The sequence below is a fragment of the Aythya fuligula genome, chromosome 14 (genome assembly GCF_009819795.1).
Source record: "Aythya fuligula isolate bAytFul2 chromosome 14, bAytFul2.pri, whole genome shotgun sequence".
NCBI classification, from domain to species: domain Eukaryota; kingdom Metazoa; phylum Chordata; class Aves; order Anseriformes; family Anatidae; genus Aythya; species Aythya fuligula.
Genome location: NC_045572.1, coordinates 8,390,271 through 8,416,409, shown reverse-complemented (window position 1 = coordinate 8,416,409; position 26,139 = coordinate 8,390,271). Strand labels below are relative to the sequence as shown.

General features: G+C 63.9%; 1 protein-coding gene across 2 annotated transcripts in view; it reads right to left on the bottom strand.

The window, feature by feature from the left end:
* Positions 1-19,842, bottom strand: part of CXXC5 (CXXC finger protein 5) — a 34,599-nt gene extending 14,757 nt beyond the window's left edge. Inside the window, exon 1 of one of the 2 annotated variants that reach the window (XM_032197054.1) lies at positions 19,814-19,842. The gene's annotated coding sequence lies outside the window, so the exon portion shown is untranslated. Of the gene's footprint in view, positions 1-19,466; positions 19,541-19,813 lie in introns of those variants that run through there. The other variant, XM_032197055.1, reaches the window with a different exon arrangement.
* Positions 19,843-26,139: the final 6,297 nt, after the last annotated feature.

Here is a 26,139-nt window from a genome sequence, read left to right as displayed (position 1 = left end):
TGCGCTCGGTGCCACTTGTCATTCAAGCAACCCCGTGGCCTTTAAGCTGCCAAGGTACCAGAGCTGCTCCGGAATCGGAGTTAGCTCAGCTTCTGCCCTGGAGCAAGGAATCTGAAACACTGCCACTGGAAACGAAACAGAGCATCCATCATTTTTCTTGCCAGGAATATATCCAGCCCAAAAAGAAATACTGCCTGCTAAACAGCCAGCAACAAAAGCCCTCGATTTCACCAGCAAAGCAAAGCCCAGCATCTCGCCTATCGGTCATTTCCACGCAGGTCCCAATTGTCTGCTCGGTGGCAGAATTAAACCCCCCCCCCCCCGAAACAAAAGGAGCAGAGGAGCTGGGCTAGGGCCGGCGGGGCCGGGGCTGCGGGAGGGCTGGGAGGAGGGTGATGGTGCAGACAGGGTCGGGATGGCTGCCGGGGACCCCTGGGGCCCCACCCAGGATGCTAGGACAAAAAACTCAGCGGCTGGGAAAAAAGGACGCAGGTGTCAGAGCCGGGGCTGGAGGGGCCGAGATGCACAGACCGCCAAGGAGCCAAGCGCCGCCGCTGCCTCCTGAGAGCCCCGCTGCAGGGGGGCTGCCCGCTGGACGCCCCCCGTGCCCGCTGCCAGTGCCCTGCCCAGGAGCCACCCCGTGCCCAGCAGGTCGCCGCCCGGCGTTTTCCCCGTCCCCTCCCTGGGCAAAGGAGCCGCGCATTCCCAGCCAGGCCCAGCCCCCAGCACAGGCACGCCAACCTAAATATCTGCGAGAGGCTCTCCCCTCCATGGGAACAGCCGCTATACGCAGAGTTCACATGCCCCAGCAATGCCTGATTAAACTCCCAAACTCCAAGGGAATACCCCTGAGGCTGTCTGAAGATAAGCGAGAAACTAGACCGCTCTCAGGAAACACAAGAACTGGGAAAGAGCAATCACTTTTTTTTTCTTTTTTTTTTTTTTTTTTAAATCTACAATAATACAGATCAAACCCCGGCACTCCCGGCCGGGCACCGAACGATCGCTCGGGCCCAGGAGCTCCCACCCTGCTGTGTGCGCTCACAGGGCTGCCCAGCATCTTGCTGGGGCTGGGGGTGGTGGAAACTGGAGACCCTGGGGCACGGCACCGCAGGACAGCACTGCCTGACCCAAGCAGCCACCGTGTCCCCATGCCACCAGCCTGGCCGCACGCATCGGGGAGTCCAGGGCACAGAAGGGTGAGGAGGAGAGACCTGGGCTCACTCTTCTGCACCAGGCAGAAGATGCAGAAGGTCCTGTCGCAAGCAGGAGGAGGGCAAGGGAACGCCACTGCCCAGAACCCTCCTCCCTCCGTACCTGCTGCAGACGGAGCGCCCAGCTCCTCGTCCCTTGGGGAGCAGAGCCACGGGGGTTTTGCAGTCCGGCCACGAGCGGTGACACCCAGCGCTCGGAGACGCCAGGGCTCGGGGGACAGCAGCCAGCTCCTGGCAGCCCGCGGCTGGGCTCCGGGGACAGCGGGGGAAAGAGAAGGGGGAAGAAGTGGGGGCATCGCTGCTGTGACACTGGTTCCAGCAGCGACCGTCTGTGATGTCACGAGAGAAATTCTGCCACCAGCCCACAGGGAGGGAGACTCAGGCCACAAAGAGCCCCTGGCCACAACCACCTCTGTCCCTCCACCCTCTGTTCTTCCGTCCCCACACAGCAGCAGGACCACGGGGGGAATCCTGCCCCAACACCACGCCATGCTCTGCATGGACACTGGGCCCCGTGCCCGGCTCTCTGCTGGTTCCTGATGCTTCCTCAGCCCAAGGGGAAGGACTTCCTTCTCTGTAGCTTACCAGAACTGCACAGAAAAACAGCAGTCCTAGGCAGGAGGATGGCAGAACTGGCAGGAGAACAGTTCCCAGAGAACGGCTGGACACAGGGCAGTGCCACCAGGGCACGGTGGCACCGCGGGGAGAGCCCCGGTGTCCTTTGATCGGATGACAAGTTTGGTGACAGAAAGCAACTGGATCACTGCAGGGCACACAGACCTCCACCGGGGTCTTGCACGCAGCCACGGGGCAGCGTTCCTGCATCAGCAGCGCTGCCTCACCAAAAAAAAACACCACTGGGATGGGTTGCGCAGCAGCAAACCCCAGAAAACCAACCACAACTGCCCAAAAGTGGAGCTGGGAAGGAGCGAGGGGCCACCACCACCACCAGGCATGGCACGAGCCAGGACGAGGCAGCAAAGGGGCTGCAGCATCCCCAGCACAGAGCCCAGGGGGTTGCTTTGCAGGCAGCACCACAAAGAGCAGCCGGGAACAAGCTGGCTCCCATGGTGGTTTGCAGCTAAAACTAGAGCTCGGCATAAACGTCCCTGCCCTTTCTCACTTCCCCAGTGGCTGAGGAACGAGGTGTGGCTGGATGTGTTTGCCACCACCAGCGCCTGCTGCACTGCTGCCTACCCCTGCCCCAACCACCCCTGGGTGGGTTCAGAGCCCCTCGCCCCTTCCCAGTCACAAGCTGCTGCTGCCACCCCCGCGCCTGCTCCTGCTGGCCGTGACCATCCCGTCCCACAGGCATGGGGAGCGCTGGGGGAATTCAGTCTTCAGCCTGGGGAGCGGGGAAACAGGCAAAACGAAACCCACTGCCACAGGCAGGATGGGCGCCGGCAATTTGGGAAACACCCGGGATGACCCCACTGGTCTTGTGGTGGGCTGCTGGCAAACCCAGGGCGTGATTAAGGGAAAGTTTGTGAAGAGCACTGCACAGGCGAAACAGCAGAAGGCACGTTTCCATCCCAAGGGCTCCACAAAGGCTCACCCTAATTTTTTTCCTCCTTTGTTTGTTTTTGACTGGTCTGACATCTGGCACATCCAGGTGAAGGGTAGGAAGCATTCTCCACGAGGCCCAGTGGCCCTCTCCTCCTGCTTCAACCCCCCTGGCACGGCCACCCAGCTGCCCGGGCCCCACGCACCCTCCCAGCACCTTTCCTCCACGTGGCACAAGCCCAGGACAGAGAAGACCCCCCCTCAGGACCCACAGCGAAAGAGGCACTGGGAAAACCACGGCGGTGCTGCCTGGGGACGAGCCCACGCTCCTCGCCCCCACTGCCTCCCCGGGGACCTGAGCTGCAGCCCCTGACCACCGGCCTCGTGCTGGGAGCTGGGGCTGCCGGCACCACGCACCCAGCACCATCCCCACGCCCCCACCGCAGCAGCTCGAGAGGTTTAGGTTGGACTAGTGCAAGTCCCCACTGCAAGACCCCCGAGGCGTAAGGCTCGCTGAGCTCTTAATGGGCTTACAGAGCTGCTCCGACCCAAGCAGCTCCCCCAGCACCGGGGCTGGGGGCCTTAAAGGCGCCACCAGGCAGGCCCCGTGGCACCACCGGCACGAGCCCACCCAGGCGCAGCGTGGCAGCCCGGAGCATTTGGCGTGCCCCAAGCCCCCCAAACCTCTGTCCCAGCCCTGAGTGTTCCCCCACAGCGCTCAGCCTCGAGGACAAAGAGGGATGTGTCTCCCCCCACCAGCTGCCCCGGTGCTAATCCCCCCGCCACGGGCTCCCTGGGGATGCCACCAGCCCCCTGGGACGCCCGGCTCCTGCTCCACAGAGCAGCTGGGGAGCTGCACCCTGCATGCCAGGACCTAGGGCACGCAGGACCTAGGAAGAAGCGGTCAGCAGGAATGGAACTGGGGCAGTCCAGGGGAAGCCCCGCTCCAAACCAGCAAAACCCTCCCCAAAACCACCGACCTGCTCTTCAGGCACAGCTCCGTGCCATCCTGCCGCTCTCCGGAAGAGTGACAGCTCTGCCTTTATGCTTTAACATAATTTGGGGGCTTGGACTCCATCATCTAGATTTGTGCCTTTGGGTATTTTCAGAGGGGAAATATTTAAAAAAAAAAAAAAAAAAAACTGGGCACACAACTGAGCTCCTGTGATTTCCATATCAGCTGCCGTACATGCACACGGCATGGAAAAATCCTTAGGAAATTTCTGTTAAAAAAAAAAAAAAGGAAAGAAAAGGAAAACCCACACAACATTGAGCTCACTGGACACAGCATGCCAGGAGGGGCTGACAGAGCTGTTACGGTCTATTGGGCCAATAATCCACAAACTAAGACGGATTTATTGTACATGGCAGATCGTAACAGCTCCAAAGAAACCATCACTGTCTCCTGTGCTTAAAATTCACTTTCTTTTGAAAAAAGGGCCAAAATATGGCTTTACAAGATAAGATGCGTGGTTGTACCATTCTGTGACAGACAGAAGCCTGTGCAAACACATATATGTTTATATATATATATATAAATAAATAAAATATCTGCTCTTCCAAAGCAAGCAGTGCTGCGTTACCGGGCTTGGCGCGCTGCTGTTACCGCTGGATTACGAGGCTGGGTTTCACCTCTGCGAGCAAGCGGGATTTGCAGGGGCATTGTTTCCACCACGATATTACCACCGACCACATGGGAAGATAAAAACAGTGCCTTAAAGCCAGATCGAGCCCTGCAGAAATCTGGCCGGGCTGGCTGGGACGGGGGAGCAGGTGCGGGGTGCAGGCTGGGGTCCCCCTCGGGAAGGGGAAGGCACAAGCCCCCAGAAGTGAGGTCCCCGCGCGTGGGGAGCGCTTCCCGATGGCACTGCTGGCACACCACCAGGCCAGCAAGCACGGGATGAGGGGTATTTAAGAAATAACGCAAATAATTAACACCAGAGCCTGTGCCATCCTCTGCAGCTTTGCTTCTGGGCACCTACGTGGGGACGGGAGCCCTCCGGAGGAGCCCAAGCCGGTGCGGAGGAGTGGGGTGAGACCAAGCCTGCAGTAATTGCGGCGTCTGTTCAAATCACTCCAACGCTGGAAATCACGCTGGGCCTGGATGAAAGCTTACAGTGCGGATGATCATATCAGACTGGGATAAAAGAGGATAAGCTAACAGGTTTAGTGCACAGCTTGTCTGAGTTGGTGCTGCCGCAGAGGGAGGAGAGGAGACTCCGGCTGACCCCAGGGGTCCAGGCACCGACGATCACCTCACCAGGGTCCCGGCGCTCCGGCGGCACCGGAGCAGTGTCCCTTGGTGGGAGATGTCTGGAAAAGGGACAGGGCACCCTGCTTTGTGCTCGGTGCCTGGGCAACGGGCTGGAACAACGCCACATGCACTCCCAGCGGGGCAGCACACTCACCATGCTGGCCACCCCCTGCCCCAAATCCTGGAAGGAGCACAAGACCCCGGCAGCGCAAGAACCACAGAGGATTCCCCAAGACCTCCTGGGCACGAGCAAGCTTTCGGCTGCGCTCAGCGCTCCAAGCAGTGCCACCGGCTCCCCGCGGCCACTCCACCAGCCCAGCGGGCAAGGAAGGGGCAGGGGGGTCGTGGCGAGCACCGGGACGGGGACGCAGCCCCGCAGGCAGTGCTCAGTGGCCACTGGGTCAGGGAGAGGGAAAGCGAGGGGCTTGGACCGGCCTCGAGCTCCGCAGAGGGAGTTTAGCCGAGTAATTAGAGCAGGAGGCTGTGAGTCAGCAAACGATGCGTAACCTCGCCGATGTTGACAATGAGGCAAAAGATGGCAGTTTCGACTGAGAGCTCCTGATGAAAGGGCGTATTTATATATGCAAGAATCAGAAACTCTGAACAATTGCATGGCTGGTGACCCGCTCTGCAAAACACGCTACTTTACAATGACTGTCCAGCTGCCAAATATTTGACGGCTTTAAAAATAATTGGAAATAGAGACGTGTTTGCAGCCTAGACCTAAAGGAACAAGGTAGCGGGAGGAGGGACCAGGCTGGTTTCAAAAAAAAATAACGACAGACGGGGGAGAAGACACCCGCCAGCCTCTTCTCCGGCATCCAAGGCCGCGGTGAGCTGGTTAACTCGCGGTTCCACGGCTGACCTTGACAAACGCCGTGCTTCAGATGCCCTAGAGAGAAGAGCCGACCATCGCAGAGATCCTCCCCGCACAACTGCCATGCTCCTGGATTTATATTGAGGGCGAGTGCTGGCCTGGAAGCAAATCCCAGCTCCAGCCACAGGCTCGCTCCCTCCCAAGGGCTGCAGTCGGAGGCAGCAGCGCGAGCGCAGGTAGGGAACGCTCCTCCCCCACGGTGCAGCAGCCCTGACGAGGAGAGTTTAATTAACCCTGGAAAGCAATCGTTAACCATCCAGCCCGGGTAATCGATGTGGAAGGGGCAGCTCGCTTCGGAGGGACCATCTGCTTTGGGGAGGGAGGGCTTGCTGCCCACCTGCCCTGCGCCTTCTCTCCCTGTGTGAGCCGCCTGCTGCTGCTGGCCGGCAGCGGGGCACAGGGTGGGCACGGAGCGGGGCTGAGCCCCCGGGGGTTTCACCATACTCAGCACCCACCGAGCTCCCCCAGCCGTGGCAGAGCTGCGTGCGAGCAGGGAGCGCGCGAGCCAGCTCCCCGCTGCGGGCTGCAGCCCCAGGCACCAGCCCCTGCGCGCTCGCCCCCTCTCCTCTCTAATCTCTCTTCCCGTAAAGCCCCAGGTCTCCGAGCCACGTGATTTCCTATGAGTCGCAGCCCTTGTTCCAAATACCACCTCTCTCCCTGGCTGGAGCACAGCCCCACAGCACGAGCCCCAGCCTAGCCACAGCCTCACCGCTGCCTGTGCCCCACGCCGGCGCCAGCACCCGCACGCCGGGGATGCAGCCGCTGCCCGGGCCGAAGCAGGAGGGTGCCAGGAAAGCCAGGCACCAACCTGGCCCTGCAGCGGGGGGAGGCTGTATCCACCAGCAAACCGAGTCTGGGGCACTCCCAGCCCCAAAAGCAGGGGAACTCAGCATCCTCTCCACCCCAGGCCCTCCTCGTCCCGCTGCCCATCCCCGTGGCTCTTTGCTGCCCTCGCACACCCCGGGCCAAAGCTCGCCCGATGGTGGCTGGGGGGCTTGAGGGGTCACGGAGATTTGTTAAAATCATTAAACTTAATTTAGACCACAGCACTGTCTTTCTCACGGGCGAACATTTTTGCTGACAAAAATCGAAGCCTCTTTCTCCTCCTGCCCTTGGGGGGATTTCTTCCCAAACCGAAGCAAAGCCAGGCCCCCCTGGGGGAGTACTAAGGCTGTGCTGAGCCCCACACACAGCCCCCAACAGCCCCCAACTGCTGTAGCAGGGAGCACGCCGGGGCTCCACTGCACCCAGCAGAAACGTTGGTCTCATCCTGCCCATGCTCCATCCACGAGGAGCCACAGCCCCAGCACGATGCAGGGCAGGGACAGGCTGTGACCCTGGAGCTACTCCTCCCTCGGGGGCACCCGTGCACTGGGGAGCTCAGGACGGAGGGACAGGGATCGGTGCTCAGAGCCATCTCCGAGGCCACATCTGCTGGTGGAGCAACGTGGGGACAAGGGCCCAGCAAGCCCTGGGTGTCCTCCAGGTGCCGGGATGCTCCCCGGCACGGTGCAGCGCTCAGCACGGGGCCGCAGCCAGCTTGGCACTGGGTGCAGCACAAAGGCAGCCCGGGAGGGGAACAGCAGCACCTGGTCCTGCAGCACGGGACTTGGCAAGGCTGGGACCTGAGCCCCTGGAAGGCATCGCAGCTCCTGCTCCGACCCAGGGACCCTTCCACCTCTGCTGGGGAGCAGGGTGCCTGACCCCCTCACATCACAGCAGACCCACGCCACCCAGACACAGGACGTGAGATCTCCATGCAGGTGGAGCAGAACGGCCCCGGGGTTTGTTCCAGCATCTCCCAGTGCCCCTCTGCTCCCCGTCCTCACCACGTCCCGCAGGGATACAGCCCGGGCAAGCCCCACGTCGAGGACACAGCACGGCACCCAGATGCCTTGGGCACCCCAACCAAGCCGGTGCTGCTGTAGGGATGGCACAGCACAGCCCTGGCACCAGGAAAAAAATCCTGCCCTTGTCCTCTCGTCTCCCTCGAGGCCAGCAGGGAGAGTTCAGCTGCTCCGCTCCCACGAGCTGTCGTGAGAAGCAGGGTGACAGATGGGTCCCTAGGATGGCCTTGACCGGCAGGATGAAAGGTGACCCACAGACCAAAAAGCGGGCGCGTGCCCCCCTCTGCCACGGGGCTGGGGAACACACAGGGCTCGTCCGTAACGCCACCCACCTTGGCAAGCTGGGTCCCTGGTGCCAGCCCGCAGGGTCCCTGCAGAAAACAGCCCAAAAACACCGCCACGAGAGGTGGCTCAGAGGGGAAATGGCCGTGCTTCACCCCTCCAACTTTCCACTTGCTGCAGCAACGCCTGTTCCGCCCCTGGCTGGCAGGGAAAAGGCTCTGGGCAGGGAAGAGCCTCGCCCCCAGAAAAGGGAACCCCATATCCCCCCCTCCGACAGCAGCAGCACAGATCAAAGGGGCTGGTGCCCCCTGCCATGCACCTCCCATGCATTAGCACCAGGGGTGGGCACCTGCAAATGCACCCAGAAACGGGGGCAGGAGGGGCTGGGACACGGCCGTGTGCGACCTCAGGGACCCCAGCTTTGAGGCTTCCAGTTTCGGTGACACATCGGGGACGGAGAGAACAGAGGGGGCAGGAAAGCAGCACGATGCCAGCAGAAACAGGAGGAGACCGGAGCACAGGGGCTGCCACATTCACCCCACCCTGCCCTTGCACGGAAAGGGCTCGCCAGCAGCACGGCCAGGCGTGTTGGCCCACCAGGTGCTTGGAGGAGGGGGCAGGAGGTCCCAGCTCCATCCCAGTCCTGAGCTGGCAGCAGCAGATCCACCCTTGTGCTTTCTAAAAACTGCCGAGAGGGTCCCAAATCCAGGGGAGGATTTCCCCCCAGCAGGCAGACAGCCCTGAGCCAGAAATGCAAACGTCCGATGGGAGGAGAAAGGAGGAGGAGGAGGAGGAGGAGGATGCAGCAGAGACACCATCTGGACCCTCTTGTTGCTCTGGGCACAGCTCAGAGCCCTCGCCATTTCCCATCCCGCACCAGAGGACCCATCCACGCCCCCAGGGCTGCTCCAGCGTCCTCCCAAAAGGCACCCGGCAGGGTCCTGTCCCCCTCTGCGCACAGCAGGACCTCCCTCGCCCCCCTTTCCGAGCATCGCCCCCCCGGGCACCAGCGGGATCGGGGTTGGGCTCCAGCCCAGGGCAGCCGGTCCCACTCCCACCGTGCGCCGCCTGAGACACGAGCAGTGACAAAATTTAAGGCCTGGAGCTGAGTGCAACCAAGCACCTCCCGCTCCCAATCAGCTCCTGCAGGCGCTGGCATAAATCAGGAGCACGGCGCTGAGGCGGGCTGCGGAGCCCAGCAGCCTCTCCCCGGCCACCCCGGGGCCCGGCCAAAGAGGAGCCTCATCTGCCCAACCAATTCAGCGTGCAGCCGAAATCCCAAGTCCCCAGCTAATCCCCAGAGCTCGCCGCTCGGCGGGGAGCCCCAGGCCCATCTGCGGGATGCCAGGGACAGAGGAGAGTGCCCGACGGGCAGCAGAGAGTGCTCCTGCGCGGGCAGGGGAGGGCTGTGGGCTGGGGGAGCTGATTTGCTCCTGCCTCCCCAGATGCTCTGAGTGTTTTCGAGCCTTCCCTGTCGAGCGAACGTCCTTTCACATTAGCTGCCGGAGCCGCAGCCTCGCAGCAGTGTCAGGTATTGCCAGCGTTCGGCTGCTTGCAATTACTGGGGCACTCGGCGCGGGTGCAGGTGAGGGCACGAGAGCCGAAAACGCTCCCCGTGGCCCCTGCTCCTCCATCCCGTGGGAGCCCAGACCCCCTCCCAGCTCACACCCAGCACCCCCAGACCCCAGGGGGGAGCTTGGCGCTGCCACCAGCACCCCCAGTCACCTGCCCCCGCCGTCCCTCCTGCCAAAATCCCCCCTCCACCAGTACACCAACCGCGCGACTCCATCCCATTTTAATCTTCACGCTGCATCAGCACGGGGGGGGGGAAAAAAAAAAACATCTTTTTTTTTTTTTTTTTTTGTCTTAATCTTTACCTGGGGTCATATTTACTAATCCTCCCACTAATCCCCTGACGCCTTTGCAAATAAAAAGGCCCCGTCCTGTCCTCGCAGGGGCTGGGCGCCTCGGGGAGGTGCTGCTGCTGCCTGCAGGGCCGGGCACCGGGGAGGGAGCCGGCGTCCAGCACCCGCAGCCCGGCGCAGGGAGCGACCGCGCCGCTGCTTTTGCATTCAAGGTGACTCCGGTTTTCCCATTAAGACGGCTAATGAGCGTTTTTTAAGAGCTCTTTATTTAAGGAAACAAAACCCGACGCTGGCAAGGGGAGAAGCCGAGCGGCGCGAGGCTGATCTGGACACCCCCGATGGATGGAAGGAAAACCTACAGCCCTCCCCTCAGCCCTTGGGGGATCAAGGGTTTCGAGGTGGGGTCCCTGGGACCCCCGGGAGCGCCCTGCCCAGCACCGTGCTCTGCTCCTCAGCCGGCACCTTCCCCCCATAGCCTCGTGCCCTGCTCCGTGCTGCCCCTGGGCCACGCCGCAGCCCAGCCCCGGCCCCTTCCCTCCCCTCCCGGCACGCCTCTGCTAAAGGCCAGGCCCAAACATTGCTCAGTTGCTCTCTTTGCAAAGTATTTCGACACCTACGTGATAAAACAAACTCATCAATAGAAACGCCCTGACGGCTGGCTTTCCCCCTTTCCTTCCTTCCTCCTCCGCACACATACCCAGCTGCTCGCTTTGGAAGCGCCCATGTGCGAACACACAGCTTCTCCCGAGCCAAACGGTGTCAGTCTGGCAGCGAGCTAGCGCAGTCCTGCCGGGGACCAGCACGCCCCGAGATGGGGAGCTCCGCGCCGGGAAGCTCAGCAGCGCCGGAGGGGAGCGGAGCCGTCGGCGGCAGCCAGATGTTACCCGGCCACGGGGACAGGAGCTGAGCTCGGGGACAAGGTGTTGGGGGGCTCCAAGCCCAGGGCACCGCAGGCACCGGCTCCTGGAGCCCTTTGGGATCGGCAGCACAGGGCAGGCAGCAGGGTGTCCCCCCCCCCTTCCCCGTGACCTAACTTGTTGTGGCAGCGTGGCCCTCTCGGACGCGAGGCAGCGCACGCTCGGCCGCAGACAGCACCTTGCTGGAATTTGCGAGCTGTCCTGATGCATTACGGCACCAACGCCTCGCGCTGCTCCCAGACCTCCCCCCACAGTGTCACACCAGCCCCTACCCCTCGGGGACGAGGCTCCAGCAGCTGTCCCCAAGGGCCGTGGGGCGCGGGGAGGTTGGGGTCGGCCGGAGCCCGCCCGCGCCCCGGCGCTCCCACAGGCAGAGAGGGACGCAGGGCCCTTCCCCAAACCTCCCCCTTCTCATCTTCTGCATTTATTTTCCTGCCCCAGCTTTAAATAGCAACTTCAGCTGAGCTGGGAGCCGCTGACAGACTCCCACTGCCTCCTCCCGCGGCTCGGCTCGGCTCGGCACAGCTTGGCACAGCACAGCTCGGCACAGCTGACCTCCCCGCGCCCCCCTCCCAGGCCCTCAGGACCTCCCCGTGACACACAGCCCCCTCCCCAGCACCTCTCCCCCTCCCACAGCAAGGCAGAGCCTGGACAGATTGCAAAACCCCACCGGAGACACTTTCTGCAGGGCCCCCGTGCCCCAGCTGCCCTTGTCCCCCTTCTGCCCCCCACCTCCCGGGTCACTTCCCCTGCCTGTGGGAGGAAAAGCGTCCTCCCTGCATCCTCTTTCTGGCCGAGCAGTGATTTAATCAACACTTTCAGAAAGGGGCAAGCGCCCTGCACACACCCAAACCAATCTGATGGGAGCCACCGAGGTGAGCAGGGGCGCCTCGATTCAGCCGTGCACCCACAGCTCCTCGCAGGGCCGGGAGGTGCAGGACCCACACCAACTTCTCAGGGGTCACTGCCTCCTCTCGGGGCTCCCGGGGGCACCTGGTGGACTCCTCAAGCTGCGTGCTCCCCCCGTGGCCAGCACCCCCGTCCCTCACCCCACAGCTCCGTGCCAGCCCGTGCCAAGGGGTGCCAGGCTGGCAGCAGCACCCAAGCACACCCAAACCTCCCACCCTGAGCTGTGTCTGTGCTCCGTGGCCTCATCACCCCCACTGAGGTGGGTGGAGGACGGGCCCCAGCCCCACCTGAGGCTGCCACAGCGCTGCTCAGAGCCCCCATCCCCCAGACACCTTGCTGGTTTGAGCCCTGCTCAACCCACAATGTCCTTCCCGGCCCTTCCACTGCACCGGAGCGCTGCAGGGGACCTGGGCGCGTGCCAGGGCTGTGGGCAGCGGGGACGTCCTGGTCCCCACGGTCGGTACGCGCTCACCGCACGCCCACGCGGCAAAGGATGCTCGCGGAGAGCCGGGTGCTGGCGTGCCTCTGCCCACAGCCTCCGGCACACCCCAAATCCGACCTGTAAAGCACGCAGGGGTCCGGCGGCCCCCCCACCCCGAGCCAGGCGCACGCGATGGGCCCCACGGCCACCAGCCCCGCCGGGCCCCACGGCGTGCCCCACGGCACGGGCACGCCGCAGCGGGATGCCCAGGGGAGGAGGGAACAGGAGCGGCAGAGCAGGCTGGAATAGGAGTGTGAAGAAACGCCTCTTGCGTGCTCTGTCCGGAGCCAGTGAACGAGGCCATATTTGAAATGCTTCGCATACCTCCGGTCATCAGATTAGGGAGATGAAGAAGGTAAAGCAGAGGGCAAGACGAGCGCTCCCCGGAGTCAGCGATCCTCGGCCGCTCGCTCGCAGGGGTTACAGAAACTGGGGGAAAAGTCTCCGGCAGCGGCACGGGGGAGCCAGGCACGGCACGGGGACACGGGGACGGGAGGTGCAGCGGGGCCAGCAGCAGGGGTGACAGCACTGGTGGCACAGAGTGGCTGGGGGGGGGGGACAGCACCGTGCCAGGTCCCAGCTGGCAGGCGGCACAGAGCGGCACAGCCCGAGGAGGACGAGGTGTACGGGGGCAAAGGGGTGGCACAGGCAAGGGCTCTGCCTGCTGGGCAGCTGCTGAAGCTGGAGAGGAGACAAGGCCACACGCAACCCCCACGCGACACCTGAGGGCACAGCTCTGGCACTCGCCCTCGCCGTGGACTCAAATCTCCAGCAGAGCAGAAAGAGAGAGCCCTGCACTGCTGTGGGGGGCTCCCATGGGCCTGCCCCACGCTTTGCACCGCTGTCAGAGGGTCTCGAGCCCCTCGGTAGCCGCCATCCAGCTCCAGAGCCTGCCTCTGACCAGCAAGTGGGCTGAGGGATGAAGAGCCTGGAGAGCACGGGGACAGCCTGAGGGACACTCGGCCCCCGTGGGCGGTGGAAACGAGAGCCGATGTTCAGGATCATCCAGAGCCACGGCCTTTGAGATGCTCAAGTGACAGGCTCCGGGCTCTGGACTGCAAACAGCTTTTCTCATGGAGTTCTGAGGAAGAGAAAGAGGCACAAAAGCCACAAGAGCAGGTCCCGGCAAAAAAACAAGTGAGAATTAATGACCCCGAGGCCCACAGGATGCCAAGAGACCACCTGGGGTCAGAATGGATGGAGCTGTGTTGCTCATTTGGGCGCAGACGGACTCTCGAAAGGAAGACTGTGGGAGATGGATATTGCCCAGACATCCCTACAAAGAGCTGGAGTGGAGACAAGAACTCAAGGCGGGACTGCAAAGGCAAAAATGAGACATCCATCACGTCCCGGTGCTGGGCGAGACCAGGGCTGCCCTCACGCTGCAGGCAGACGCCAGGAAATCAAGAGATGACCAAAGGCAGCAGAGGCAAAGGAAGCTGGAGGCCAGCATCCCCAGCCTCATGCTCCTGAGGCACAAATCCACACCTTGCTCAGGCCTGATCCATCCCCAGAACACAGACAGTGCCGAGCAAACTCACACCGGCATCGGATGGGTCTTATGGGCCCCACTGGGCCCGGCAGCCACGACTGCCCCGTGTGCCCTGAGCCCCAAAACCACCCCGAGAGCAGCACAGGGCAGAGCCAGGACAGAGCTTTCTCCTGGGCCTTGGCTCCAACCTGGCTGCAGAGCAGGCGAGGAGCCGCTCCTGGAGCCCCTCCTGGTACCCGCAGGACCCAGTGCCCTACAGGTGGCTGTCAGGCCCGCGGAAGGAACCTGATCTGGCAACCCCGAAGTGAAAGACCAAGTTTACGACACAGCACAGGGCATGGTTATCACCCACACCATGCTCCCATTGAAGACCTGTGTCGTGCTTTTGACGATGGAGAGAGCCAACAAGCCAAGCCCTTCCCCAGCTCTCAGCTCTCCGAGCCGGGGCACCAAGCGCATCCCGCCTGGGAAGTCAGGAGATGGCACCTCCTTTCTTTGCCATCAGCTGTAGGGACAAGGCCAACACAAACCGTCCCATGGCTGGGCCAGCTCTCCACAGGCATCACTCTGTGAAGGTCTGCGTCCTGCCGGCACAACGGATGCCCAAGTTAGGCTGTGGAAGATCCTCTGGTACAAGCAAAACCATTTGAGCAAGAGGAGAGAGAGCCAGATCCTCAAATCCCAAGGCAGGAGCACGGACTGCAAGCCAAGCCTTGTAAGGTGGATCCAGCAGGGCCATTACCCACATCCCTTTCCCATTCCGTGATGGGGTGGGTGCCCCCAGGGCTGGTTCTGCACAGAGGATGGGGCTGGTGACACCTCACTGGGGGAGCAGGACAGGAGAGGCCACCAAGCAGATGGCTGAGCTCCTCGAGGGAGTCACATCAGCCCACACCAGCGGGCAGAAGCATGCCAGGGACACCAGGAGCAGGAGCCTGCGGGGTCGTGTCGGCTGCTGGTCCGTGGCACACCGGGCTGGGAGTGACCCAGCAGCAGCCAGGGTGGCAGAGCCGGCTGGGGGCCCGCACACACCGAGTGTGGCCACTGAGCGTGGCCAGCAGACAACAGCATTCGAGCCCAGCACTCCTACAAAACACAGGGATTCTCCCGCCTTTATCCTGCCTGTTGAAAAACCCGTGACCTTAAAATTCCTTTTATTCCTCTAATAACAGGCTGCCACCCATGCACGGCAACGAGTGTCATCCCAGACCGTGCGGTGCCCTCCACCTGCTTCCAAGCCACCAGGAGAAAGAAGGCAGGAGGAAACCACCCCAAACCAAAGCACTGCGGCACATCCCCAGCCCTGTGGCATCCCAAAAGGAGGGAACATGGGGCAGAGCGAGGGCCTGCTCTGTGCCACATCCACACCGCAGATGCTGATGGACATGAACTCCAACTCCATCTTCAGACACCTGAGGCTCATTGGCCAGGGTGAAACACACGTATTTGGGGCTGGGTCACCCCGTCCAGCTGCCTGACCCCCTCTGCAGCTCTCCCAGGGCACACGCCTGACCTCCCACCTTGTGCCCCCGTTGCCCCACAGCCTCCCCTTCACCCCCTTCCCCACCCAACACAGCCCAACCTGTGCCAACCCACACCCGGCGCGTTCTGCCCTCCGTGTAGGGCACAGCCGGACACACATCCCCAGGAGAACAGCTCCAGCCCAGGGTGACACCAGGCCACCTCCCACGGCCAAGGGCGCACATGGCAAGCACTCGGGGCAGAGCTCTGCACCTGGTGCAGCAAACAGCACGGGACATGGGGGGCAGCTGGGACCACCCCTGGCCAGGGCGTTGAGGAGCCCCTGAACGGCCCCCACGTTCCCAGGAGACAAAGTTGAGTCAGGGGAAAAGGAAAGAAAAAAAAAAAAAAACCCTTTGAGTGCAATATTTTAGTTGAGCAACAGAGCATGAGTAAAGGACGGAGGCTTTTCGTGGTCTGGTGAGTTTAAGCTATGAGCTGAAAGTTTAACTATTAATACACTTAATCAAGAGGTTGTTCCTACACCCAGAGTTTAGGAAAACAAACGTGCCACCGGGGCAAGAGAGGAGCAGCTGCAGTGGGAGACGGGGCTGGAGCAGCCCTGCTGAGAAGCTCCCTGGGGGTGTCTCCATGGAGGGGGGCGCAGGATTGGGACAAACGGGGCCGGATCCGGCCCCAGCAGCAACCGCCCAGCCGCGGCTGCTCCGCGCGGGATGGCAGGCAGGCAGCCAGGACGGGGCAGCCCGCACCGGTGAGCAGCAAGGAGCCCAGGGCTGCCCACGAGCAGGAGCCACGAGGGCAGCACACGGTGGCTGCAAGGAGCGGCAGCCCCGGAGCCAGCCCCTTGCACAACCATCTCCCTCCTGCCCCCGAAACAGGAGCTGGGGTGGGAGGGAGGGCGAGCGGACACGTCTGGGGAGGGCAGGCTGACGGAAGTTGTGCAACGTCCCCGTGGCCCAGGACAACAGCGAGCGGCACCTGCGCTGCCCGCACCTGCCCACAGCCCCGGCGGGCCCCAAACGCAGCCTCGGGGCCAGGTGGGCAGCGGGCACGGCCCTGCCCCTCACACCATACCCGCACCCCTTCGGCCCCGCTGCTTCTCCCCTCCTTTGTTAGGGAGGCTGAATTTCGGAGCACGGCGCCCACGAACCCCTCTTCCGCTGACCCACTTCACACCTTGGGGAGCAGCGGCCCCCCGAGCCCCCCAGCTGGGCAAGCACAACGGGATGCCCACGGCAGCACCACACTCGCCCTGCCACAAAATCCACATCAAGGACGACTCGGCTCAACGCCTCGGACACCTCCTGCATTTTTTCCCCACCAAGGCAGTGTAACCCCACTGGCGAGGCGCCCACAACGCAGCCCCACGGCCCTCACCGAGCCACGGCGTCAAGCCACGAGCACCCTGCCAGCGTCAACCAGCTGGGACAGAGCCCCCCCGACCCCCTCATGCCATGAGGAGAAGCCCCCCAAGCGCTGCCCCGCTCTGCCCGGACGGCCCTGCGAGGCTCCAGCACCCGCCGCGGGAGGCCAGGAGGCCGGGACGAAGTTGTGCGCGCGGCCGGCAGGCCCTTTGTTACTTTGCTTTTGTTGTCACCCGCCGGCGCGTCCCCCCCCCGACGCCCGCCCCGAGGTCAGGGCACGGCAGCTGCCGGCCCTCCCCGCGCCACCCAGCGCCAGCCCCCGTGTCCCCAGCGCGCCCGTGGGGCTGCCCGGCCCGGCGTGGGGCACGGCTGGAAGGGGAGGTGGTGGCAGCTGCTCATGGCCCAGGCTCGTGCCACACAGTGCCATGACATGCTTGAATCCGGCACTGTGGGCAGGAGCTCTTGGCCACCCAGTTTGGGGCTTCATGCCGTGTTTTTGCCGTTCCTCGGGGGTGCGGGGTGTATGTGGCAAGTTGCTCAGGGAGGAAATTTTTAAGAAGAGGGTTCCCACAGATGGAGGAGCGGATGGGGAAGGGCTCCCACGCCTGCCAACCCGGCCCGGCGAGGAGAGCCAGCCCTGCCCTCCTGCTGACCAGCACCCCAGTGGGGCGAGCACCTCGGCCTGCCCCACTGCCCCCTGCTCCGTGCCAACAAGCAATGGCAGCAAGCACAGCCAGGGCTGGCAGGAAAGGCCCCGAAACCCCCTTGGGCACCACTGGGGCCCAAGGGGACGGCGCTGGGGACGCTGCTGGTGGCTGCTCCCGGCACCCCCAGCCACGAGGCGCCGTGCCAAGGACCCGCGACACCCCCGGGGCAGGCCGGCGGCCGCATGAGCAAGGCCCAGGTGCAGCCGGGGCTGGCGGCCGCGACGCGCTGGGGCCGGAGGAGCGGACAAAGCCGCCACAAAGGGGCTGCTGACACAGCAGGGCCCGCTTCCCGAGAAGCAAAACTTCCGCCACGCAGGGCCGGGGAGGACACGGCCCCAGGTATCCACAGCCGGACGGACGGATGGACGGCACCCCTAAGGGGTTAGGGGGGGCAGGCACGGGACCGCAGCCCCCCGCCTGCTTGGGGCCGCCTGGGCACGTGAGCCCCTCGTCGGCTGCGAGGGAGCTGACCCGGGAGTAAAGGTTGGCAGGCCAGGGTCAGGCCCGGCGCGGCGCGGCACACATGTGATCCCTTATCGCAGGATGTGTGCGCAGCTTTGTTTATGTGCGGGACGCCGGCCGGGAGGGGCTGCTCAACACCCCCCCCCCCCCCAGCCCTCCACTCCCTGCCCTCTTCTCCCGATCAATCATCTGAGCAAAGAACGAAATGACCCAAACCAAACAAGGGCCCCGCAATAAGAAGGACGTCTCCGACGGGCTGGATGCAACCTCGCTGCGAGGATAAGAAAAAAAAAAATAGTAATAATCAAAATAAAAGGGGAGAAAAAAAAAAAAAAAAGCAGCAGTTCACCCGTGGGGCCTGCCTGGCTCCGACTCAGCGGAGTTTCGTACAATAATCACAACATTCAGTCATCATTCACAAAATCCACTATCGCTTTACAGCTGGCAGCACCCGCTCTGGATGCGTATTAGATATATTACACATTGTACACTGCGATTCGTCTGCTTCCATTTAATCTTTTATTCTTAGTGTATGTTCAGTGCCCTCACATCAAACGCAGGGGGAGCGGAGCTTTATGAATTGCATATTACAGATCCGGCAGCGAAGTGGGAAAAAAAAAAAAGAAGAAAAAAAAATTTTTTTTGTTTTTACTTTGCGAGGGGAAGAAGAAGAAAAAAAAAATAATAAAATAATAATAATAATAAAAAAAAAAACTTCGGTTACTTGTTACACACGGCTCCGCCGCACCGCGCGGCACCGCTCCCACGGCCGCCGGGAGCTGCCCCCGCCGCCCAGGCGGCACCGAGCCCCCGGCGGACCGGGAGCCGAGCGCGGAGGCTCCGCCGCCTCCCCCCCCCCTCACCCTTCCCTCTCCTCTCCTTCTCCCGGTGTCCCCCACCCCCGGACCTCCACCCCCGCCGCGGGGGGACCCCGAGCACCGCCACCGCCGCCGCCGCCGGCTCCCGGTCCCGGCGCCCCGCTCGGTGCCCAGCGCCCGGTGCGGGCGGACGGCGCCGCGGCCCCGAGCCGGCTCGGCGCTAGCGGGCGCCCCCCCGCTGCCCGCCGCCCCCGCCGCCCCCGGCCGGCCCCGCCGCCGCCACCATTGTCACCCGGGAAACCACCGGCGGCCGCGCCGGGCACGCCGCGGAGGCGATGCTTGGGGCGGCGGGGAGGGCTCCCCCCCCCCCATCTCCCTCCTCCTCCTCCTCCTTCCCTCCCTCCTTCCTCCGGTTTCTTCTTCCTCCTCCTCCTCCTCTTCCTCGTCCTCCGCCCCCGCTCCCACCCCCGGCCCCGTCTCCGGCGGCCTCGCCGCCAGCCGGCACCGGGGCAGCGCCGCCCGGTAGCGCATCCCGGGCGGGCCGGGGAGGGGTGTGTGTGATTAAGGGAGGGGGGGGGAAAACAGGCAGAGAGAGGCTCGGCCGAGCCGGCACAAACTTTGCTCGTTACGAAGCGGCCGCCGGGGAAGCCCGGGGAGGGCGGCGGGGCCGCCCGGGCGCCGCTCGAGCAGCAGCGGCCGCAGCCACCGGCGGCCCCCCCCCCCCCGCCCCGGTGCGGGCAGGCGGCCAGCCCCGCGCCCCACCGCGGCACCGAGCGCTGCGGAGCCGTGCGGGGAGAGGCGCAGCAGCCGCGCCGCCCCCCGGCCCCGCCGCCCCCCGCCAAACTTTTTTCCCGAGACTTTTTCCCCCAACTCCGCCGCCGCCGCCCGTCGGGGCTGCTGCACCCCCCCCCCCTCCTTCCTCCTCCTTCCTCCTCCTCCTCCTCCTCCCCGTCTCCTCACCTCGGGGAGGTGGGGGGGGGGCCGGCACCTACCGGGAGCTGGGCGCGGGGAGAGCCGCGGCTGGGGCGCACGGAGCCGCTGCTCCGGGCAGCAACGGGGAAAGGGAAGGGAAAAAGGGGAAAAAAAAAAGGGAAAAGAAGGGAAAAAAGGGAAAAGGGACGGGGTGAGAGGAGGGGGGGGGGGGGCACACACCGGGGCGCGCCGCCCGGGGCTGCTGGAGAGGAGGGGGGGGGGGGGGGGCTCAGCACCTGCCCGGTGGTGCCGAGAGGGAAGGAAAGGGAGGAAAAAGGAGGGAAGGAGGGGGGTGGGGGGGCGGGGGGGGGGGGCACGAGAGGGGAGCCGAGGCGGGCACGGTGCCTCGCCGCCGCCGCACACCCACCTCCACATCGCCGCTCGCTCTGGGAGTGCACAGCCCCCGAAACGCGCTGCACGGCGCTGCCGCGGCCGCTGCCCGCGGCTGCCGGCAAAACCCGGACCGGACCGGACCGCCCCGCGCCGCGCCGAGACGCGCGCGCCCCCCGCCGCCCCGCGCGCGCGCCGCCCGGAGACCCCCCCCCCCCCCCCCCAAAAAAAAAAAAAAAAAAAAAAAATACCCACCCACCTCACCCACCTCACACACCTCACACACCTCACACACCCACCAGCACCCCGGGGTTCGACGCCGCCGCTGGGCACCGAGCGCTGCCCGCCCCCACGGGGGTCCCCGACGTGAGTGTGGTGTCCCCTTGTCTCCCCCCCCCTCGTGTCCGTGTCCCCCGCGACCCCCGCGGGTGTCCCCCCCCACCCAGTGTCCCTCGTGTCCCATCCACGCCTGCGGGGTGTCACCGCGCTGCCACCCACCCGGCGCGTCGCGCCACGGGTGTCCCCGTGCTGTGTCCCACCCGCATCCCTGGGGTGTCGCCCCCACCCCCATCTGCCCCAAAGGTGCCCCCCAACCGCGCTCCCCCACCCCTCATTCCCCGTCCTGCCCCTCCGCCCGCCCTGTCCCCCCATCCCTCCCCACGGGTGTCACCCCACCCTGTGCCACCGCCACCCCAGGGTGCTCCCCTGTCCCCCACCCCGTGATATTTCACCCTGCTGTGCCCCATCCCGCCCCCCCCCCCCCCCACTGGCACAGCCCCCCTTGGGGCTGAGCGCCCCCAACACCCCTGCTGCTTGCAGGGCCAGTGCTTGGGACCCCCAGCCCAGCGCCCCCAAGGGTGCCACCTCCCCCAGCCCATGGGGACGAGGGGCTGGGACACCCCACTCCTCCCCACAGCACATCGGCAATCCCTGGGGGGCACCGGGCCCCCCCGGCCCCACTGATTCCCCCAGCGCAGTCACTGCTGGTCACGCTTTGGAAATTCCCCCGAACGCCCAGCATCGAGGCTTCAAAAATGATGCCTCACCTCGAGGGAGGGGACAAACACCTCCCCGCTTTGGACCCTGCTGAGAAGTTTTCTGCAAAACTTTTTTTTTTTTTTTTTCTTTTTTTTTTTTTTGCATCATTTTTCTTTCCCCTGGCACGGCGGAGCTGGCTGCAGGATGAGTCCCCGCTCCGCTCGAGCGAGGCTGAGTACCAAGCCTCCGCTGAAACGCAGGCAGCCCGGAGTTTGGGGGATTTCTTTTCCAGTTTTGAGTGGTGGGAAATGAAAAATTGGAGCTAAAAATTCATTAAAACTCGCTCTTCAGCAGAGAGCACTGCAGCTTTCCAGGGACAAACAGCAACAAGCCCTCAGTCCTGCAGCCTTTTTGGTTGCCAGCAAATATCCGAAACCTTCCAAAAGAAAACACTGACAAAAATGAAACTCGTTTTTGTTGCCGTTGATTTTTTTTTTTTTTCACAGGAATACAAAATCACTTCCCACCCCGCCTGAGTCTCTAAATGAAACAAAAATGTAGACGGTGCAACGAGGGGGTGCGGGGGGTAGGAACCATAACGTGAAGGCGCTGTGAATGCGTTGTTTGTATTTGATACACGTCTTGTTAATTATGCAAGTTTCACATATTTAGCAACTGGGATTTTCAAATGCGGTTGCTGCTGGTGTGACGATGCTCTCGCTTCCCCACGAGTGCCTCGAGCCCCGCGCGGGCACTTCCAAAATAAAAAAAAAATTAAAAAAAAAACCTCTCTCCAGTGCTGCAGCGGGGAGAGCAGGAGCCGTGGGGCGAGTGCCGCTGTGGGGCCAGCCCCACAGCTGAAGGACCCCATGAGGGACCAGTGCCCCCCGTCCCACTCCTCACCCCAGTCTTCACAGGCTCTTGGAGACTCTCCCATGCTCCAGTTCTCACACCAGGCTGGTGGATGCTGGTGGCACTGGTGGCACTGGTGGCACAGGAGAGGGGCAGGTCCCCCCGTCCTCACCCTGAGCAGTGACCTACAAAGCCCGCAAAACCCCACAGCCACTCAGCAGGTGGACACTTTGCAATGGCCACGGTGACACGTCCACCCACTATGCTGCCGTGGGCTTCCTGGGGCTTTGTTGCATTTATTTCACCCTTTTTTTCCCCCATTTTTATGGACCTGAGTTCGTCCTAACCTTCCAGTGCCGCCGTGGAGCCGACGTCCCCCTCGCAAAGGCAGGGTGGTGGCAGGGCCCGCAGCAGCTGCGCCTGGGTTTTGCACACACCGTAGCATGATCTCACCCTCGGCTTATTTGGAAAGCTCGAGCCGATGGGAAGTACCTGTGCTGGGGGCTGAAGTCATTCCAAGCGTGCTGGGCTGCCTGAAGGCGCTCGGTGCCCGTGGGGTGCCACAGGGGGAGCCCAGCCCACCGGGACCAACCCCCAGAGGGGAAACTGAGGCACGCAGCGGAGTCGTGAGCTGCTCAGCACCACGTAGGAGGCAGAGAGCAAAGCCAGGACTGCAGCACAGCACCTCCACGGGCTTCCAAGCATCCCTGGTGCTGGTACCCACTGCCCCACATCCCGCTGTGAGAGCAGGGGATGTGCCAGGCAGGTCCTGAGCACCAGCAGCTGCTCCCCACACAACCCCATTAAATCCACACGGACCTGCCTTTGCTCTGCAGAAATTCCCGGCCTTCCCATACAGCAGAAAGGAGGTTGGGGCTCTGAGCCCTGGGCACAGGCAGCCCCTGGGCCTCCTCCCTGCCCCCAGACCTTCTCCTACAGCCTGCCAGGGGCGGTGGGAACGGTGACCCCCGGGGCTACGGGACAGAGGGCGAGGAGGGGGATGGGGGTGGAAGGTGAGGAGCGTGGGGGTGGGGGCTGAGGGGGATGGGGCTGGAGGGCACACGGGTGAGGGCGGCGACAAAAGTGGACGGAGGATGAGGGGACAGGGCGGAAAGCAGGCGTGCAAGCAGCGGCGCTGCCTCCAGCCTGTGTGTGCCAGAAGCGGTGCCAAACCCTGCCCCGCCACGCAGGGCACGTGGCTCCCGCGGCGAGGCCCTGTGCTGTCTCCTCTCCCCGGCTGCTGAGCAAATCCAGGACCTCTGCGTGGCTCCAGGAGGAGGCCCGGGGCCGGGCAGCCGCAGCATTGCTGGCATAACAGCGAGGAGCCGAGGCCGGCACCCGAGCGCCGCAGACGGAGCCGGGTGGGCAGCGAGCCAGGGGGCAGGCAGGGAGGGGACGGCGGGGACGGTGCAGGTACAGCGGCCCCGGGATGCCAGCGGGATGCGGGGCTCCAGCGGCTGGAGGGCTGCCAAGGCTGCGTGAGAAGATGCGTCCCAACAACCTCCCGCGCGCAAGCGCGTTCCAAAAAAAAACCCGACCCGAAAACCCCGAGCCCAGCCGCTGTGATCCAAGTGGGTTACAGAGCTGGCACCCGCTCACCGCCTCCCCCGTGCCACCACCCAGCGCGGGTGCAGGGCTGCGGGGACCCAAATCCGGACAGACGCGGACGCCAGCGCCTCTCCGGGAGCCCCTTGGCAACACCCCTGAGGTGGGGGCCTGCATTTCTCCAGCCACTGGTGCCTGTTGAGATGGGTCCCTGCCCGAAAGCACCCAGCACCGGGGCGCTCAGGGGGATGCAGTGCTGCAAAGCTGCTCTGGATGCAGCGCCGGGGGAGCCCCCTCCCCAGCTGGCTGCTGCGAGCCCGTCATCTTTGGAGAAAGCAGCTTGCTCCGTGGTGCTGCAGGAAAATGGGGCAGCAAGCGGCCAGCGGGCTCTGGGTGTTAACCTGCGGGTCAGAGCGAGCCCCTCCATGCCCAGAGGCCCCCAGCCCACAGGTCCCCCAGGCCAGCACTAGGCTTTCAGGGCGCAGAAGCTTCAGGCCCCCGGAGCTGCATGCCCGGAGCAGCACGTAGCCCTCGGCCAGCCGCGCCGCGCATTAATTGAGGCTCTGTCTGTGTTAATTTTTAACCCCAGCTGTCTCCCACATGGCGGGCACTCGCCGCAGCGGCTCGTCCTGGCCCCTGCTCCCAGGGACGTGCTGGGTCCGGCCACCCCATCCCGGAAAGGGCCTGGGGGTGGGGGGACACAAACTCCCTCAGCATGGCCCTGGCCGGATCCCCCCCCCTCCGTGGGACCCAGCGCGGGGCTGGGGGGGGGGACACAGCTGGGGGCAGGCGCGCAGGGCTGGCCGGCGCAGCCGGGAACGGGGCGGCTGCGGTCGGGGCTGTCCCACGGCTCCTTGCAAACTGCAGCAGCCGTTGCCCGGGAATGTCCTGGCAGGAGGGACCCGGGCCTCAAAGCAAACACGCGCGGCGGCAGTTGGGAGAAGGGCAGGAAGCCGCCTTCCCTCTGCCCTCTCCCATCCCCGCGCGGCTGCGTGCGCCCCGCCGTGCGCGGCATGGTGGCGGAGCGGCTCGGCCCCGCGCTGCGGGGCGAGGGCAGCGGCCGGTGGCTCCGTGCCCTTTCCCTGCCGCTGGGAAGGTGGATGGAGCTGGCAGCCTGGTGGCCAACGTGGGTCCGCAGCGGGGGGTCAAGACAGGAGCTCCCTCCCTCCCCCACCAGCACCACGCAGGGTTTTCCGTGGGCTGAGCGGCTGCTTGAGGCAGTGCCATGGGGCTGGGAGCCCGTGGGGGCACCAGGGTACCATGGGGATGGAGGAGAAGGGTAAAAGCATGTGCTGTGCTTCCGCAGCGCCCAACGGTGCGTGGGACCGGTGCACGGTGAGCGGGCGGTGCTGCCAGCACGCCCACGGCGTGGCAGCGGAGGAGCCGCGAGGACACTCGAGCCGCAGCGTTCCCACCTCCGGGGACCCTGGCAGGCGTTTTTTAGAGCAGGGATTCGCCTGGAATTCAGACGCCCACGTGGTCCAAAATAGCCTCGCTCCAGCATCCGGAGCGCCCTGCAAAAGCCATCTGCCTGCGCAGGCTGGGACGCGGCCGGGTCCCTTCCTGGTGGCTCCCGCTGCACGTGGCCGGAGGCCGGTGCCCCAGCCCTGCCGGCCAAAAGGGAGCAGCAAGCCCCGTGACCCTCAGGCAGGACGGGGACGCTCGTCCTGGGACACAGCAGCACAGCTCTGCCAGTGCCTGCAGCTTTTTTGGCTCTCCCAGGCGTCCACTCCGCAGCCAAGTCTGGGAGGACACCAGCGACACAAAAGCGTCTGTTCTCAGACCGAGGTGGAAGCTGAAATCCAGAACAAGCCAGAGAGAAGAAAAGCTCTTCCCCTGGTATCCTTTCACACTTCTTCTCCTGGCCAGCCCTTTTTCCATCCCTCACACCGTGAAATTCAGCACCGTTCCCGTGGCAGGACTGCACCCCTCAGCCCTGGCACCTGGGAAGGGTGAGGAAAGGCTCCCTGCTCGGGGGGCCCCCACAGCAGGGACTGCAGGCACAGATTCTGAATCGCTCCTGCCTGCAGCAGCACTCCGAGCAAACACCGATGGTTGAAGGCAACTGCAATTTTAGAGAAAGATATGTAAGTGAAATGATTTCCTCGGGAAATATCAGAAGTTACTTATGGCAAGAGCTAATTTGGGCACGCTTGAGTCAGGAGCTGTGGAGGAACAACCACAGAAGCCGTGCTGGCCTCCCCCTCACCAGGATGGCAGTCGGGGCACCACCTTCCCCCAGCACATCTACCTCCCTGCTGCCTGCCCTGAGGTCTTGGCCAGGCAGCTTGCCCACAGGCAGCCAGCAGCGGGGACAGCCCTTGGGAAAGGGCAGCCTTGGCACCTCACGGCCCCGTGCTGAAGGAGATCTCAGGGGTGTGAGTCCCCGAGAACCACGGTGTCATCTGGGCACGCTTTTGTTTTATTGGGGACCACGGAGAAGCAATGACCTGGAGGCAAGCTCTCAAAGCAAGCCCTGGCTCACAGCAGCATCCCTCCGGGCACTCCTGTGTGCACAGGCCAGTGGCCAGCGATGGGCACAGGAGGAAGGTGGTGTCTGGGCTGCCTCTGTGAGGAACCTTCCCCACCCAGCAGGGAAACCCCGGGGCAGGCCCAGGGCTGGGGAGCTGCTGCCCCAGCTGGGCAGGCCTGGGTGCAGAGCCCTGTGACAGCCCTGTGATGCTGTGAGAGCCCACCGGACACGTTTCCCATTTCACAACCCCTCTTTCCAGCAGCGCCCTGGCCACTGCTGCTGCCACTGGAGCGCCTTCCCCTCTGGGGTTGGGCTCCTTTGCCCAGATCCACTGTCCTAGGCAGCAACCACCCTTGCATTTACGTGCTGGAAAATGCCCCAAGCCCAGGGCACTCCTCTGTGCTCCCGTACGCTGGCCGTAAGGACATCAGCAGCAACTTGCGATCAATGCTATTGAAAGGATCTGACAGATCTGGCTGTATGGGGAGAGGAACCTGTCCCCCCCCGAGCTCTTA